An 18,539-nucleotide genomic window follows, 5' to 3' on the forward strand; every position below is an offset into this window, starting at 1 on the left:
ACAGAAACAGAGCAAGAAAAAATTATCAGCAAATGTAAGGGATCTGAAATGCGAATGACATGGTAAGGGCTGACAGACCCTATGTAAACCAAATTATGTGGAGCACAGGAAGTAAGGATGAGATGGCATGGGTGGGGGTCTAGTGGAGACAAGGAAAACCAGGTAGGCTAAGGTCTTTGTCAGCCATGTGATCTAAACACTAAAGTATAAGTGTAACAGAGGATGAATGGAATGTAAAATAGAATCATGGTCTGATTTATGCTTTACGAAATAGTGGTAGCATGGGAAGGGTGATTAGCAGATCAAGAGTGATGTCTGGAGACCAGTGATAAGCTGATGACGTAGACCAGGTGAAAGATAGTGTCTCTAAACCCTGTGGCCGGCAGTACGACTTCCACCTAACATGTACACTTCCATAATTTTGTTTTCTTTCTTTCTTTTACTTCTTCCCTTCCTTCCTTCTTTCCTCTCTCCATGTTCCCTCCCTTCCTCCTCCTCCTCTTCCTCCTCCTCCTCCTCCTCTCTCTCTCTCCTATAATGGACACATAAATCGTGTCATAATGGCTATATACAACGATCTCAAAAATTCATATCATTTTACATAAAGCCCCAGGGATAATTAGAAAAATAACACTGATTGGCAGCAGTACTAACTATTGTAGGCAGTTGGTTTGAAAATAGAGCTTTATTTCATACTATTTATACTGCTTGAGGGTATATTTGGAGTTTCAAGTGGGAGGTGGCCTCTTTGCAATATATCACTTGTAATCCATCACATGTACTGCAGTGGGAAGGGGCATCTGCATTTGTTGTGTGTTCAGTGGCTCGTAGAAAAAGCTGACCTAAGAGACATCCACAATATTTGGAGAAATACTGGCTATGTTCTTAAGTGTTTTCAAATAACAGTTTTCAAGTTCAGGATAGAATTGAAAAAGTACAGAGATGTTTAGAAATCTCTCTGGGCTATAAAGATTTTGCTATTTGTATCTGGTAGAAAAAGCTGTTCTATAGGCACAAATTTGAGAGTACATATTTGAAAGGAAACTCTAAAATCTGACTCACTAACATCTACGAAGGAAGCAGTCCAGGTTATTAAACTAGAAAATTACACTGTGGATCTTTTTTTCCCCTCAATTTTTAAAAATGTCTTTCTTTCTCTCTCATCTTCTCGTTCTTCTTCTTCTTCTTCTCGTTCTTCTTCTTCTTCTTCTTGATAGAGAAAACAGAAAGGGAGAAAGAGAGAGAGACTGAGAGAAAGAGAGAGAGAATCCCAAACAGGTTCTGCACTGTCAGCAGACTTGATCTCATGAACTGTGAGATTGTGACCTGAGCCAAAATCAAGAGTCAGCTGCCTAACTGACTGAAACCAAGTGTCCCAGGTTTGTTTTTGTTAATCTCACGCTGAGCTGAATTTCTTTTCTAGATTAGAAAGGATTGTTACATGAATTAATTTATTAGATATTAGAAGTAGCTTTGCTTATTAGCATAGTAGTATTAGTAGAAAAGACAGAACATAAAATGAAGCCACGTGAGAGACTTGTCATATGAAAAATGCCCCTTATCTACAATCCTGAGAAGAGAATATGAATAAATTGGTCTGTACTTTACCAGGCAATCTGAAAACAAGTAGGAAATACTTGTGCTAGCTTAAACCTCAGATTACTACTTACTAGGTAATTTTGAACATATATATGATTGTTCTGAACTTTGTGTCCTGATTACCAAAACAGCTATGGTAATCATTGTTCCTAGGGTAGAAAATGTTGATTGTTGACTCAGTACAGAAAGTAGGGTAATCACATCTCCTGGTTTGCGAGTGATACATTCATTTTTATGTCTCCTGTAACACCATTCTGTCTGATTTGGCATTTGTCACTCTCAAAGTGTCCCACTTTTGATGACAAGTAACATGGTCGCCACAGTGTTCAAGCCCTATATACTGATTTTGTTCAAGCCTTGCCACCTCAACGAGTAGCCTGCACTACTTGAGGGAAGGTGATTCTACCTCCATCTCTGGAAGTGGGCACTGATATATCTGACCCAATGACCGATTTATGCTCTGTCTTATCAGCACATGGCATTCTTCTGGGGATGCTTTAAACCCAGTGTGAGGCAAGTCATCCAAGTTGTCTGACTTAAAATAATAGGCAAGAATCATTTCATGGTTGGAGAAGGGAGGAAGTTTTCCCTCTCCTTTGGAAATAAAAAGACAGGTATATTGTCTGAATGGCTGATGGCAGTTACTTTGCAACCATGGAGATAGGTAGCTTGAAGATGCAGCTGATCCAGAGAGAAGCAAAATAAGACAGTCCCTGGAGCCTTGTTCTTGGTGCACGTGGCCACACTCACTTCTTATGTTCTGCTCCTTCAGATAATAAATGTTTTTCTTTTTATGCAGTTTTGGGTAGTATTTTTAAAAATTAATTGCAGCTAAAATAACCTACTAAATAGACTCTTTTATAAGGTTTCTATAAGGATCAAATAAGATTATTCATACGAAATGATCAGCACAATGTTGGGAATAGTAAACAGTAATTTATTTGCTTACTTTTAATATAACTGGGAGGATGCTGCCACAGGGAATCTAAGGATAAACAATCATATGTTCAGAATTTTATAGTTTGGGTCTGTCACATTCTTCTTAGAATCGAATATGGCTCACTGTTTTTGGACAGATAAGATACTCTTTTCAAATCATAGATTAGACAACCAAAGTCCAGATAGAAGCTAATAAACACTGAAGTTTTCTTTCTCCTGGCCCAACATCTCTTTAGCATACCACAGTCTCTTATTTGATTGAAAAGAATATAAGGTTAAATATCAATTGGCCCTAGTGACTAACTGTAGCAGACATTTGAGCGTGAGAGTGCATGTGCATGGGTGTCTGAACTCTCCGTAGGTAGTCATGCCACTTCCAGTAATAACACCCGCAACATTGTGGGGAGAGAATCTACTCCTTTCCATTCTCCATCCTTGTGGTCCAAGGAAGACCCTACCTACTGTCCCTCAGGTGGGACACCCATTCAACACCCACCTGGAATTAGGACATAATGTTCTTTCTGGCCGGAAATGAACATGTGATTCAAGCCATGTCATTAAAGACCAATCTGCATTAGAATCACCAGGCTTCTGCTAAAGCGATGGTAGAGAGTGCTCTTGAAGACATGCGTATCTGGACTTGCTACCTCTGTGGGGAAGCTGGTGTGTCCTACCACTAATTTTAGCTGTCTCAATCAAGAATTGTCTCCCTTCTCCCTCTGCTGCATATCCATTGTCAGATCTTTATAACTCTACAAATTTATTATTTTCATGCAAAAAGTGATTATTGACTGAATCATATATACTAGCCTCTGGACTGGGATACATGAGTGAGCAAAGACCCTGCCATTGAGGACTCCACACACAAAGTTAGCAAAGGCAATTAAAATATCATGGCCCTTGAATACCCGCATTTCAAATTGTTCAAACATTCGTCATTATATCAACAGTCCCTTTCTACAAATTTCATATATTTCATATATATATACATATCTGTAGAAAACATTATGAATATGGTAATTGGATTATAAAAACATTTTGAAAGCTGGTATTCATCACTTCTCCAACTTTTTCACATGGCAACAACTAGTTCAGAAATTAACAAGGAGCTTCAAGGTTTCCAGTCTGTGGAGAAGAATCAAGCTCTCCAGATGCCGTTTGTGCAACTGAAGAATGTGTCCCCAGCAGGAGTGAGGAGTCTTGCATGCATTTTCTCAATGAAAATGCCCACAAAGACCAATACCCAAAAGAAAGCTAGTAGACACTGATTTTTTTGAAGACTTTATCAACTTATTCAAAGATTGGATTGCTGAATTTATGTATCTTCTGAGATTTTGATTAAAAACAACAACAGTGAAAAAACAAAAACAGCAACAGCCAAAGAGCTCCCTGTCCCTCACTTTATTTTACATTTATTAGGGAAGGAAAATCAGAGTCATTAGGGAGAGAGAGTCTGAGTCAGTTCTGTGTTATCATAATAGAATGCCTGACAACTCTACAGGGGAAAGATAATATGTTAAGTAAGAGCTAAGCCAAGAAGCTTTGCCCGCCAGCTCAAACCTTTAGAAATGTTAATTCATACAAGAAGAATAGCACGGTTGTTTTATTTCTAGGAGGTGGGTGATGGGTAGTCTATTTTGATTTTTAGTATATAAGGTAGGGTGTCATATGTCCCTGAACTCTCCATAAAAATGAGCTCTTGATTGGACTGCCCCTGCCTTGCCTACAGTAAGGAAAACTGCTGAAAGATGAGAAAATGGCAGGAATTAATGCCGGAGATTTTGCCAGAGGGAAAGCAGAGAGAGAAAGAGATGATCTGATTATGCATTCAGGGATGACAGGTGAACCTCCAGAAGTTCAGAGGTTCAGTTCAGATATCCATCTCAACGTTTAGCTGTTCACTTGAAGCTTTGCCAAGCACAAGGGAGTAGACTCTGTTTTAGAAAGTGTTGACAATCTCTCAGGATCAGTGAGGCTAACCACAAGGCCTCTTGCTTATTCTTACATTTCTCTTCACTCCATCTCAAGAACAAAAAAGGTCACCAAGATTGCACATTGTAGTTAAAGTTCCTTTACTGCACAATTTCCCGAAGTTCTAAATTAGAATGCAACCTGATTACATAAAGAACATTATTACTATTCAAAAGTCTCAGGACCCAGAGAAATCATGAAAGAAAGGGAAGGTAAAGAGTTAAAATATCAATATCCTAATTTTATGGAAGATTTTATTGCCTTTATTTGTTTTCAAAAGTTGTATGGTAGATGAGTAAATAGTTAAATCACCTCATTTTAACTAGTTGTTTATCTCTTCTAATTATTATTGAGAAATAAAGTTTTTGTTGTTGGACAGAACACATTAATTTTAATATCAAAGGCTACATGATTCTTTTTTATTTAATTTAGTTTATTTATTTTTTTAATTTTTTTTTTAGGTCAGATGGGTAATGTGTCTGCGTCGTAACAGGGTTTAAGGGTGGCACATGTCACACTGTGGCGTGAACACCCAATCATCACGCTTATGAACTACAAAAGGATCTAATTTAGTTTATTTTTAAAAATTTTTAAAAAATGTTTTATTTATTTCTGAGGGCGAAAGAGATACTGTGAACAGGGGAGGGTCAGACAGAGAGGGAGACACAGAATCTGAAGCAGGCTCCACGCTCTGAGCTGGCTGTCAGCACAGAGCCTGATGCAGGGCTCAAACCCATGACCTGAGAGATCATGTCCTGAGCCGAAGCTGGATACTTTACCAACTGAGCCACCCTGGGGCCCCAGAGGCTACATGATTCTTAACACTGACAGGCACTCAGCTAAGAATTTTATAGTCACCATCTCATTTAATTGTCAGAGCTTGGCAGATTAAAAAACAATAAACAGAGCATAACAAAACTCCCACACAAAACAAATTCCAATGAAACAGGTCAATTCTATCTGCTGCTGAAATGAATAGTTCTCTCTGTATGCTTGCTACAGAAACCGTGATCTACACATCCATATGTTATCAGCATCACTTGCAAGCTTGTTCGAAGCTTGTTAGAAATGCACAATCTCAGGGCCCACCTCAATATATCTGTAGTTTAGCAAGTTCCCAGGTGATTCTTATGCACATTAAACCTAAGAAATATCATATACTACATTGTCAGTTTTTCCTGCTAATGAAATCTTATTGGCACATCTCAAAGTTTTTAAAAGTGAAAGCCTATTTCTTTTTAACTTAAAGTAAAATATCTCATTTTTTATTATAAGACTCGATATGCCTATTTAAAAATAAAAATAAAAGCATCCATGCATTTATAATGAAAATATAATTTCTCATAATCTCTCCCCTTGAAAATGGTCTGTTAAGAGTATAAAATAAAGTCAAAAGAATAACTACTTTTACCACCAAACTAAAACAAATTATAATTAAATCATTTAATATGTTTATCTTAGGTGAAATCATAACCCATTAGTAACACTTAGGATATTGTTTAATTTTAAACAGATACTGCAGTATTTGGGCCTCCTCCGAAATGAGATTTCAATAAGGAAGATTTTGAGATCTCTAAGCAGGGGGATAATGAATTTCTGTTCTCAAACATTTTATATACACTTTATTCCACATGCTGCTCTGTCTTTCTCATGTTTTTTCATACACAGTCCTTGTCTACCTACCCTAAGATAAACCGACTGATACTTAGCACAGGCAGAAATCATCAACTGACTGCTTGATGAAATTTGTTACATAAAAATTGCTGTATCAAAGCATACCAAAAGTGAATATAAGATGTCAAACAACGATGTTATGAGAAATAAAACAATGTGATTTTATATAGTAATACAAAGAAATAAAAAGCATGAATATTCCAGTGGGCAAGATATATTGACATACTTATTTTCAAATACAAATAGTAAACAATATGAAACACATATTTCATCTTAAGAGAATCGAACAAATGCAGTACCATTTTTCATATATTAGTTGGAGATTGAAAGTATTAAATGGAAAGATATTAGTTGGAGATTAAAAGTATTAAATGGAAAGAGTATGAGGAAATGTCACTCTCTTACACTTATAATTAGTGGTAAACTGGTATATTTCTACCGTGTAATTGGGTAGATTATGCATATTCTAAAGTGGGTCGTAGACATATCACGGCATTATATTAAGCACTGCCCATTCCCACTTCATAAAACAGGATGTTAGAGGCTTATTAAATAAGAGGGTTCTTTACTAGGAATTTGTGAGAGTAGTTTTCTTTTTTGACTTTTCATAATGATAGAATTTATAAGCAGAAACTCAGTACTTATTTCTACCCATTATTCCACTTTTGTTACCGACTTTATATTTTCTACATAGGATGAGTACTCTGCAATAATAATTTCTTCATCTTCCAGAGCTGAGATAATCTTCGTGTTCTGGAATGTCTTCCAGTATCTCATTGACAGCCTCTGTCTCCATATCTTCATCTGTTGAGGCACTAGAGGCACCAGCTGAATCGGAAGGGGACATAGACAGTGTCCGCGAGGAGTCTTCGGCTGTGAGCTGCAGGTGGAGAGGGAGGTTTTGGGCAAGGGTCTGAGCCGCCAGCTGGACGTTCCCCCTGAACACCCTCAGCGCCGCGTAGGCTGCCACCGCGTCAAAGCCCGTGGAGACCAGTATCAAAATCCTTATAATAGGCACACATATTTACTGATCAATTCTATTTCTAAAAATTATGCTAAGAAAATTATTATAGTTTTTGAAAGTTTTATATAGATGTTTATTAAGACAGCTTTTATAATAATGTACAACTAAAAGACAATGTAGATACTTAACAATTTTGGATGGCTTGAACAAATTATAATAGATTTATAAAGTGGAATGATGAAAAATCATGGAAATTATACTTTAAAAAGATATTATTTTATAAGAATAAGTATGGAATGGAGAAAAACATCATGACAATCATATTCTTTTAGTGAAAATACAGTATCGTTTTGAACTGCTTTTATTTTGTAAACTTTGAAGTTTGGCAATTTTATAGCTAGTAAGTTTTTCTGGCCATCCATTCTTTTTCCAACTGAAAAAAGATGATTTCACTTGGACTGAGATGACCACCCAGGGATATATTTTATTCACTTCATGTTATCAACATTACAGTATAGTATCAAATATAGTGTTTTAAAAATATTAGAGGAAGTGGGGAGAAGAGCTCCACTTCTTGGTCATATTGGAGATGTGTCTGTTCATATCCAAGTTAGCATCTGAGGTCATGGCCTGGTATCAAGTCAACTGTCATTAATTCTTCAAACCCCAAGAAGACTCAGTCAAAACTTCACAATCCACAAAATTTCATGCTATTACAGGAAAGGCTATAATCTCTCTGTTCCTTCACTTATTATTAACCTTTTTACTTTGTGTACAAGTGAAATCACAAGAAAGGTATAGGGTAACAATCTGTTTTCAATGATGTATCTATTTATATGTCATTATCTATCTATCTATCTATCTATCTATCTATCTATCTATCTATCTCTCATTGGATCTGTCAATCACCTATCTGTTTTTCTGAATCTCTCTATTATCTGTCTATCTATCATCTATCTACCTATCTATCTATCTATCTATCTATCTGTTTATCTCTTTTATCTATCAATCAAACTGATGGTTTTAACTTTAATTCAGTACTTCCTTCATTGTCTCTGACTTAGGCCAGAAGCTGAGAAAATGAAGGATAGATGTGTGCATATTCTAAAGTGGATGGTAGACATATCAAGGCATTATATTAAGCACTGACCATCTCCACCTCATAAAACAGGATGTTAGAGGCTTATTAATAAGAGGATTCTTTACTAGGAATTTGCGTGAGTAGTTTTCTACCATTTCAGCTGACCACTTTGGTGGTGGAGCAGGGGGTGGGGTAGGTGGGTACAAGAGAATCTCTTAGAGGATGGGGAAAGGCATACAAACAGAAGAAAGTATCATTCCCATCTGCATTACACTGTTAATAGAAAGATATTAAAAAAATTTCTTGAGAAAACTTGACATGTGACAAGGGGTAGACTGAGGCAGGCAGTAAGCAAAGCAGGAAGAAAGAGGGCAGTGAAGGGAAAGATTCTATGTATCCTTTTACTATTTGTCTAGACAAGGGTGAATGAGGGATGATAAGCTAAAAAAAACAAAATGTACAGTTGTGAGTCACCTGAAAGTATGTGTAAGCCACCTACTTGCCTGGATGAAGGGAACGAGGAAGGAAGAGTCAGCGGCTCTGGGAAAGGCCTGGAAGTAACCAGAAAGAGTCCCCTGCAACAGGTAGCTAACTGTACAATGAACAACACCTTCCTCTACCTCCTAGGTCCTAAAGAACCTGCTAGAGCACTTTCCACGACAGAAGATGTTTTATAGTATAGAAATACTCACCAGCTAAGTAAACAAGCCTGTAACTTATCCCCCTCTAATCTCTCTGCCCCTTTATCTGACCCTAAGAAGAACGAAGGAGAGATGAAGAATGAAATACAGACCAAAAATACCTTCTATTCAGCTGTCTATTGAGCCACTAATCATTTCAGATGTGAAGGGCAAGAAATTTTTTAAATGTGGTTGTGAGATTAAAATTTTTATTTAGATTGGACTGAACTTCCAACACCCCGAAAATGAAACAGTTCAAAGACTCTTCCAAGAGATGAAAATTACTAACAGTCTGTGGAATCAGCCCAAGTTATATCTGCAGCAAGAAAAGGAGATCTAATAAATCATGTTAGAAGACATTTGTAAGAGAGAGAAAAAAACAATACTATTTATTAACTACACCCTAATGAGTTCAGCCGACTTGAAAAAACCCTGCTTTATACACATGTTAAATATATGGGCCATTCATTGCAAATCTGTTTTACACAAATTACTTTGTTTTAGAAGTACATCAAAACCTTCCAAATATATCTCCTACCACAGAATGCAAAATAAGGTATTTCCTGTCAAATATGAGTTTCAGGAACTTCAACTCATTAATCCATCAGCAAATAGGTATTGTACTTTCATTCATCTAAATATATATTGAGTACAGCAAATAGGCACCGGGGTTATATATATGGGCCTAGAAAGGATTATGCTTCATGTTTCATAATAAGCCTTAATGTGCTTACTAAAATAATGAAAATATTTGAGCATTTTCCATTTTAAACACTGTATTAGTTGTTTAGGCAGGTAAAGAGTATTAAAGTACTCTTGCTAACCTCATCATTAGGGTAAGGTGAGAAATTGGACTTACAACTATTTTTTAAAATGTAATTCAATTGATTTACTAAGAGAAGTACAGTTAAAGTACCAGTGGATTTCAAAAGAAGAGTCATGTGAAAATGGGAAGCATTTCAGGCATAGGGGATTGACCAAAATACGATGTTAGATTAAGTCACAATACTGATCATGGCATCAGTATGTAGTAAGCTAATTTTCCAGGCTCAGCTCTCCAGCCTGTCTGTCCTATACCCCAACAATGGTAGCTGTTCCTTGTACGAGGTCGTTCTGAGGGCTCTGCAGGTCGCCCCTATATCACACAATCTTTATAAATGCCCTCATGTTAGGGTTTATTGATTCCTTTATAGAGAGGAAGAAATTAAGACTATTCCTTTTTCTCCTTTCTTTATTCTACAGAAGCTTTGATCACACATTCTCTCTCCCATCATTCTCTTCAATCCTGTGTTTCCCTCTTTCTGTATTAGGTTCAAACATCTAAATAGTGGAAAGGAAGGGCAGAGGATCTAAAGCCAGAAGCCTGAGATCTGTGCCCTGTGTCTGCTTCTTACTCAGCATATTAGTTATTCATTTAACATCTGTGAGTCTCACTTTACTTTTCATATGGAACTTCTTTAACAGTTGTTTTGAATATAAAATAAGATTAAAAATAATTTATAGGCTATAATACACAAGTGCTGAAAAGTATATAAACATTACAAAATATTCAGAATTAAATTGGTCATTTTTCTATACTACACTGCATCTAGGCATATTTTAGCACTTTTTGCTCTTATAGTTCTTATCTCTTTTCCCCACTAGATAATGAATTCCTAAAGAGAAGGACTTGTTCTCATTCATCTTTGAAAGCATCGGCCATGGTGGAGGCAAGATTTGAAGTTAGGGAAATGAGGTTAAGATGAGTTCCATCACAGCCACATTAATTAGAAGGCTAAAATAAATGTGAATATAAATTTTTACAATAATTTACAAATTATAGTGATGGAGGAGTATGAACTTCCTAACCTGGTTGCAAGGAGGCTTAGGATGCTTATAAAAAGGAGTAAGCATGGAGCCGATATCACAATATGTGGTATCATTTGATCTTTTGAATAAATTAAATGTCTGTGTGAAAAAAAAGAAAGCATGCATTTCCCTCCTTTTCATATACCAAGAGACTGGATTTCTAATAGGGGATTGAATGACCTTGGCAGTTTAATTAATTTCTCTGTGATGCTCTCTTCATCTAACATGGTGGTAAAAACTTCTTTGATCCATTTCATAGGATGTTGAAGATTAAAAAAAAGTTATACATGTGAAAAGCTTGGAGTTTTGTGTGTGTGTGTGTGTGTGTGTGTGTGTGTGTGTGTTTAAGAAAGGCCGTCTAATTTCCAATTCTATACTCTTTCCACATCTGTGACATTTGAGTTATTGTTTTAATTTGTGTTTCCTTGAGGGCACTGGCCCATGGGTGATCCTGACAGAGGAAATTTGTTTTCTGCATGGTTTCTCTTTGGTTTTGGTGAAGCTGCTAAGTTGGATGCCAGTCCTATACTGCTGAGCATCTGTCCCGGGGTGGGAAGACCTGAGACACTCCTGGGTTCCAGAGTTTGCCAGCTGTCTTTTCAATGAGGAATGGCTCTCCCTTGTGAACAATCCCTTCTCCAGATGCAGCTGTCCCTCCCCACTCCCTCTCACTGCCATGGTGGTGGCCATTGCCAGCGCCCAGCACAGCGGCTTCTAGCAGTGATTCATTCTCCTGGACTCAGCCTTTACCTTTCTGGACCTGCCAGGAAAACGAACAGTGGGGGTGCTTGCAGGGGTCCTTGCTGCTGCTCTTTCACCCTGTTTCCTGTGTATTTCAGCTGCCTGTTACCAGTGCCTGAGTCCCATCTAATCAATTATCAAAGGAATTTCAGAAGGATTTGGATCTGTCAGTATCCTTGGCCTCGTTCTTGCTTATCGTGTTCTGCTGATTTCCAACGCTTGATCCTCCAAATTCAGTTGTGGTCCTGGGGTCTAGAATCATCCCCATCACTACCGGTGAGGACTGGCTATCCCCTTCTGCATGACTCAGCCCGAGTGTCCTTCTACACCTGCATGGAAGCCAGAGGAGGGCCCACAACATTCTGGCACTTTGATGGCTCTTGGACTGTATTCAGGTTTCCCTCTATTGTATTGTTTATAGCATTGGTGAGAAGTACACGGTGCACTAGCAGGAGTCTGTCCTCAAACCTCTGTCTCTTCCCCATAAACACGTCTTGACATTTAATGCATGGAAAACTCCTGCTTACGTTTCATTCCTTTTCAGCATGTTGGGAAAGATTGCCCTTGATAGCGTGCACTGCATTTGCACACTAAGGACTTCAGAACCTGTCCAGATGCTCCCTCCACTTGTCCCTTAATAAGCCAACTGAAGCCTTTCCTGTGTTTGCAACACGGAAAAGTCACCTGGAACTCGGCCACCCCTGGGCGTGCAATAAAGATTATCAGCTTGTTTCATTGCAGTTTGTCCTCTCGTATACCAGTTTGAATAAGCCCTTCAAGACTATGTCAAATGTTCTTTAATTTACTCAATATAGCAAGGCTACTTTCCATTTTTTGGTACTTCACAGACCAGATAAGAAAGGATTTTTTAAAATTTTAAATTGTTGTTATATAAAGCAAGCTTCAAGAATATGGAAAGAATCTGGCTGCTTAACACTAGTAGCTGTGGTCACACATGCAGAGATTCTAAATATGGATGAAGGATATATTGTTTTTCAAATAGAAACAAGTCTTTTCTAATTTCTCTTGGCCTTCTCCCTTGGCAGTGCTTTTAGAAGAATTAATGAGATATGGTCTGGAAATCACTTTGTGCTCCTTAGAGAAATCCTATGCAAATTTAAGGTAACAGTATAAGAAGTCATTAGATTAAGAGACAGGCTATTATTTGAAGGACTGGGAAACTTAACTCCTAGTGATTCGATTATTTGTTGATTTTTTTTTTGGAAAGACTGATGTCCAATATTAAATGAAGTAATCATTGTTGTCAATGTCCTTGGAAAGTATCATCAAAATAGTCCTTGCTCTGAGTTAAGTGTCTTATAAACCAAATCATAGTCATTTTCCCACAAGAGAAAATATAAAATAGTTTGCTTTAGGCACTAGTAAAGCATTTCCATTGAGAGAATTTAGGTTACTTTATAATTCACAAAGGTATTTTACTACAATACATAGTCCACAACTTGCCTAACTAGATTTTCAGTGTCATAAACCTAAGGTTATGTCGGGTTAATTTTTCTCTTCATCCACCTGATCTTCCAGGCTTTTTTTTTCTTTCCTTAAAACTGACAGCAAGATGACTGATTACAGCCAACTACAAGGCCCCTTTTCAAATGCTTGACCTTTTCTGGAATCAAGTTAGAAATTCAGAGGACACGAAGAAACCACTGTAAATTAATAAAGGAAAATAGTTCAACACCCACTGACCAGTTTTCACTTGCTCCTAGAAATCATTTGCAATGGATAGTCTTTCAATTACAGAGAAAATTAACTACCTCACAAGAAGCAAATTAAGAAATCCAGTGCAATGGGCTGGGAAGGCTTTTATGAATGGTATGGCAACCTGATGAGTGACAATTTCACATTTAATTACAATGGTTTATAATTTATAAGTCTCCCTCGCTTTCAAATCATGCCACAGCCGTAGGGTTTCCAGGTGAGGAAGTTATATGCTGGGAGAAACCTCTGCCCAAGTCATTTTATCACATCTCTGTGACAAAGATATGGACAAAGGCACTCTAACACATGGCAGTGACTTTTACATTCCTCTGAGAAGACATGTGTCTTCTAGGGGAGTTTTCAACTAGAGCTCCAAGCCTGTAGTTTTGATTACATGCCTTTCTGCAGGATAGTCTTTAGGTCTTGGAAGGAAGACAGAAAAAACTAAGTGGCGAATACTTCTTACCTTTTCCTCCACTTATCCTGGATGGTAAGGTATCTTTCTTCATAGTCAAACACATTTTCACTGGGACCAGTTTGAATCTGGTGGAGTAGGGGAATCAGAGGATCATACAGGAGATGCGTTTTGAGAGGTTTGACTGGTAGGACTGGACAGGATCTGCGTGGGATTCCCTAAAGGAAAGGTAGAGCACCTAATGGGCACGTGTCCATATCGTGTGCTTCAGACCGTTCAAGCCATAGTGATGAATCTTAGGGAATCACATTGCTCTTATCGTCTAAAAAAGTTTGAGTACTTCTGGCATGTATTTTTAAAGTGTCCTTTCACAAAGAGCAATAACACTGCAAGAGGGACATGTGTAGATATTTGACAAAAGTGTCACAGCCTCTCTGCCTCCATCCATCACACCACCTCACTGTTTTTACCATCCTCAGCTCCATCAGAGTATTTTTTATTTTTAAAATAGAAAAGTAAATCTCATGATTCGAGAAGTCATGCAGCACAGTGGGAATACCATTTCAAAAATTAAACATGAGTTTTTGTTTTCAAATATAGTAAGTTTTGATAGGCTATAGCTTCAAATGCATTTTAGTTCAACTAGAAAAAAATGTGTTTTAACACAAATACCAGCATAATATTTGATAAAAAAAACACTGGACACATTAAAAACTGGGAAAAATATAAAATGCCCAATATCGACATAATTATTTAACATCGTGCAAGAATTACTGGAACTGCAAGACATTGCAACTAGCAAAGATAAAGAAATAATAAATAATATATAAGAAATGATAAAGAAAACCTAACTTTGTACAGGCTATATAATTGTGAAGATTTTACTTTACAGGAAAATCATCCTTCAAGAGTATTGAGCCTTGCACTATCTATTCTAGGGGATTTCATAGTGTTCACGCAGAAAGGGTCAAGTACTATGAGTGACACAGGGTCTTGGGACATTGAAGAGTTCATTCTAACTCACAAGCTTGGTCAGGCAAATGGGCTGAAAATCCATCCTTGGTGTTCAGCAAGATGACTTTCTCGGTATGACGTCACTGTGGCAATGTCCACCTAGCTCCCTGGTACTCACCACTCAACATATTTTCCCTAATTTCTGTCAGTGACCAGTCATTCTATCTCACTCACCTCTCTGGACATACTCACTCTGGGCATACTCATCCTCTCTTTGCTCCCCAAACTGGCTCCTCTCTTTTCCCTGGAGCCTTTATACACTCTTTCCACTACCTGGGGACATATCACTCTCCCCGACCCTCTCCTTATTTAGAGTTTCTCAGCATTAAACTCACAACCCTGATGTCACTTCCTCAGGGAATCCTAAATCCCTGAGACTAGCTGAAATGCTTCAGGTAATATATTCATAGCATTATGCAGTTCTCCTTCATAACAATTATTTGAATTGGAATTACAGTGTAATTAGTTATCCAGTACCTGTCTCCTTTCCTCCCAACTCTCTCCATCTTCATGAGTTCATGATTAGTAAATGGCTGCCATCAAAAACCCAAACCTTGCCCATCACCTGTATCACCTCAGGCACATTTGGTGAACGAATGATTTCCATTACTAGAGATCTCTTCTTTTCCAAAAGTTATTCTTAATCCAAACGAAAAAAAAAATTGCTCTTCACATTAAATTCTTTCTCTTCAATCTTAAAGCAACCTTCGAGTCATTCAAAGAACTTTGCTTCTTCTTTCCCAAAACAAGATTCTAAATTCTTGAAAGCAGTTTTCATACCCTCTATATATTCTCTTCATACTGAACATCATTCACTTATTCATTGAAAAAAATATGTTGAACATCTCCTCAGGCTGGATATGCATCAGGGCTTTTCCTCACTCCTCATATGACACTATGGTTTCCAAACCTTTCATCCGAATGCTGCTGTGGAGAGTTTCTATTCCTTTTCCTCTAGTCTGTTTTCCATTGCTCCTATTTTTTTCTTTAGTCTACACTTTATCTGGTTTCTGCAATTAGAGAAACTCTCTCTTCAGTGTGCTTCTTGATATAGCTCAATATTCCCCAAGTTTGATTTAGTTTCCCCAGTTGATATCTGATGTTTATTAGTGGACAGATGGCGATGATAGTAGAAAAGCTCACAGGGTTCCATTGCAAGGATTACATAAATTATGGATTTGGACTAGAGCATAAAACAAACATATTGATATTTAAAAATCTTTTCCCATAAGTTTTATTCCCAAAGAAAAGTGAAAACAATTGGAAGCCCAATATAATATAAAATTCAAAGTGTTTTCTTCCAAAGTGAATATTATGGAGGAACTATCTTTTTTACCTAAAGAGAAAAAAGGTAAGAACTAGAATAAGGAAATCATTCTATTTATAACATGGACAAAATAAATTAAAACTTGAAAAATCAATAAGAAATGTGCAGAACGAACATAAAGAAAACTTTCAATGGGTTATACATAAAGCTAAAAGAAAAAGCCATAATTGAACAAAACATGATAGCAAAGTAAAAGCTACAATGTTAGACTGGAAAAAGGCCTAAATTGATTTCAGAATTTAAGAGTTAATTTTGGGTAAAACTGAGCCAAATGAAACCTAATGTTGATGTGTCCATAATTATAGGAAATGGCCTATATTTGATGAACCCCAAGTAGTGTGCACTATTTGATCTTTGAGACTCTGTGCCATAAGGGTTACATTAGAAACACTGGTTTAAAAGCAATGTCTTTACTACAGACAAGGTAACCTGGAGGATGGTTCCAAACTATACATGTGCTTTGAACATCATGGCAGAAAGATGAGATTTCTACCCTGCCCCGTCTTCATTTTAATTAAAAAAAATTTAATGTTTATTTATTTTGAGAGAGAGACTGAGACAGATTGTGAGTGGGGGATGAGCAGAGAGAGAGGGAGATCTCAGACAAGCTCCAGGCTCCAAGCTGTCAGCACAGAGCTGACGTGGGACTTAAACCCACAATCCGTGAGATCATGACCTGAGCTGAAGTTGGACACTTAACCAACTGAGCCAACCAGGTGCCCCAGGCTTCCTTTAAAAAAAATCTTGGGACATCTTGGGGAGACTCTTGGAAAGAACAAAAAAGGAAATACTTGTCTTAGGGGATGCTAAAAACCTAGTACACAATGCAATGTCCTACTTGATTTACCCTCCAGATCTGACTTGGGGCATGGAGCATGCTGCGTGAAAGGTATTCATCAGGGTCAATTTTTTGAGGCCCTCTGCATAAGCAGTAAGGAGTAAGACTATCCAGTATTGGAAGAAAAGGAAAGAAAAAGAAAAAGAGAAAGAGAGAGGAAGGAAGGAAGGAAGGAAGGAAGGAAGAAATCACAATGTCTTTAGAGCCTATTTGATGATCTGGACCCAGTAGGATGTAAACTACTTTATTTTTCTGAATTGTCCTTTTAATTTCACTTTAAGTAGACTGTGTTTCCCCCAGTCCAGAATGAAATTTTGGATATGTCCCTTAGCTTTCTAATCTATTGTACTTAAAGGCCTTCCTCTGTTCAGTAAATAAATTAAAATGTCAGTAATAAATTCTTTCCCCCTTCATACTGCAATCCTCATTCTCTTATAGACTAAAAATGAGAAATCACTGCTGCTTATACTACCTGTCCCAACTGGCTAATATACTATTNGAAGGAAGGAAGGAAGGAAGAAATCACAATGTCTTTAGAGCCTATTTGATGATCTGGACCCAGTAGGATGTAAACTACTTTATTTTTCTGAATTGTCCTTTTAATTTCACTTTAAGTAGACTGTGTTTCCCCCAGTCCAGAATGAAATTTTGGATATGTCCCATAGCTTTCTAATCTATTGTACTTAAAGGCTTCCTCTGTTTAGTAAATAAATTAAAATGTCAGTAATAAATTCTTTCCCCCTTCATACTGCAATCCTCATTCTCTTATAGACTAAAAATGAGAAATCACTGCTGCTTATACTACCTGTCCCAACTGGCTAATATACTATTTACCTTTATAATGTGAGTGCCCTTAATTTCTGTTTTATTTATTCATTTATTCAGCGTTCATTTTTTTGAAAGAAAAGTACAGAGAAAGTTATTAGTTAAATACTGATTTTATAGTCATTTCACACAAAGATGATGTTAATGGTTTTGTGAGTTAGGCAAGGTAACTGAAGGTGGTCTTCGTGGAAGAACTTATGCAAATGATGATTAAGACAGAATATTGGTTTAAAGATATTCTCTGCTACTACCAGTAAGAATTTTGTTGGGGGGACTGGGTGTTCAAGGCAGGACATGATAAGACCACAGTCAGCTACAGCACTGATAAAGAGGATAAGAAGGAGGGATCTTTGTGAGCCCCCATATCATAGAGAGAAATAACAATGTGGAGAAAGAAAGCCAATTCAGAATAGTTCAGAGCTGGAGTCCCTAGAATGTCACCCTTTATCTACTGTCATCTTTGTTTTCTTGAATTTTGTTTGCTTTGAATTCATGTTGCAAGATCCCTAATGTTTTGCCTCTTGGAAAAAAGATTTTTGCTGGGGAAAGGATACCAATGGAAGCATTTTGATCTTCTTAGACTTGGCCCACTCTCTAACCCAGAGGCAATATCCTGCAGAACAACACAGGGCCAGCAAGTTCTGAGTGCAACAGAGCCAGAATCCTCTGAAAACCCCTTCACGCCCACACAGTGCTGGCCCCAGCTCTGAGGATGGTGCCTCCTTTCCAGAAGGATCTCAAATGTTAGATGAGCATTTGCCAAACTTGTTTTACTAGCAGAACATTTTTTTTTTCTGTTCTCACTCAGAACCTCCCTGTGTGTGATGAGGTGGATGAAGGATTTTGAAGGGAGCTTTCACAGGCAGAGTCTGCTGCTGAAGGAGAGACATGTTCAGCTGAAGACAGA

General features: G+C 37.5%; 1 non-coding gene across 1 annotated transcript; it reads right to left on the reverse strand.

Moving 5' to 3' along the window:
- Positions 1 to 4,969: 4,969 nt before the first annotated feature.
- Positions 4,970 to 5,073, reverse strand: LOC144230143 (small nucleolar RNA U13). Its single transcript, XR_013334705.1, has one exon. It is a non-coding gene; the product is annotated as a small nucleolar RNA U13 (small nucleolar RNA).
- Between the last annotated feature and the right edge of the window lie 13,466 nt (positions 5,074 to 18,539).

Source organism: Crocuta crocuta, unplaced genomic scaffold (assembly GCF_008692635.1).
Source record: "Crocuta crocuta isolate KB4526 unplaced genomic scaffold, BGI_CrCroc_1.0 scaffold83, whole genome shotgun sequence".
Taxonomy (NCBI): Eukaryota; Metazoa; Chordata; class Mammalia; order Carnivora; family Hyaenidae; genus Crocuta; species Crocuta crocuta.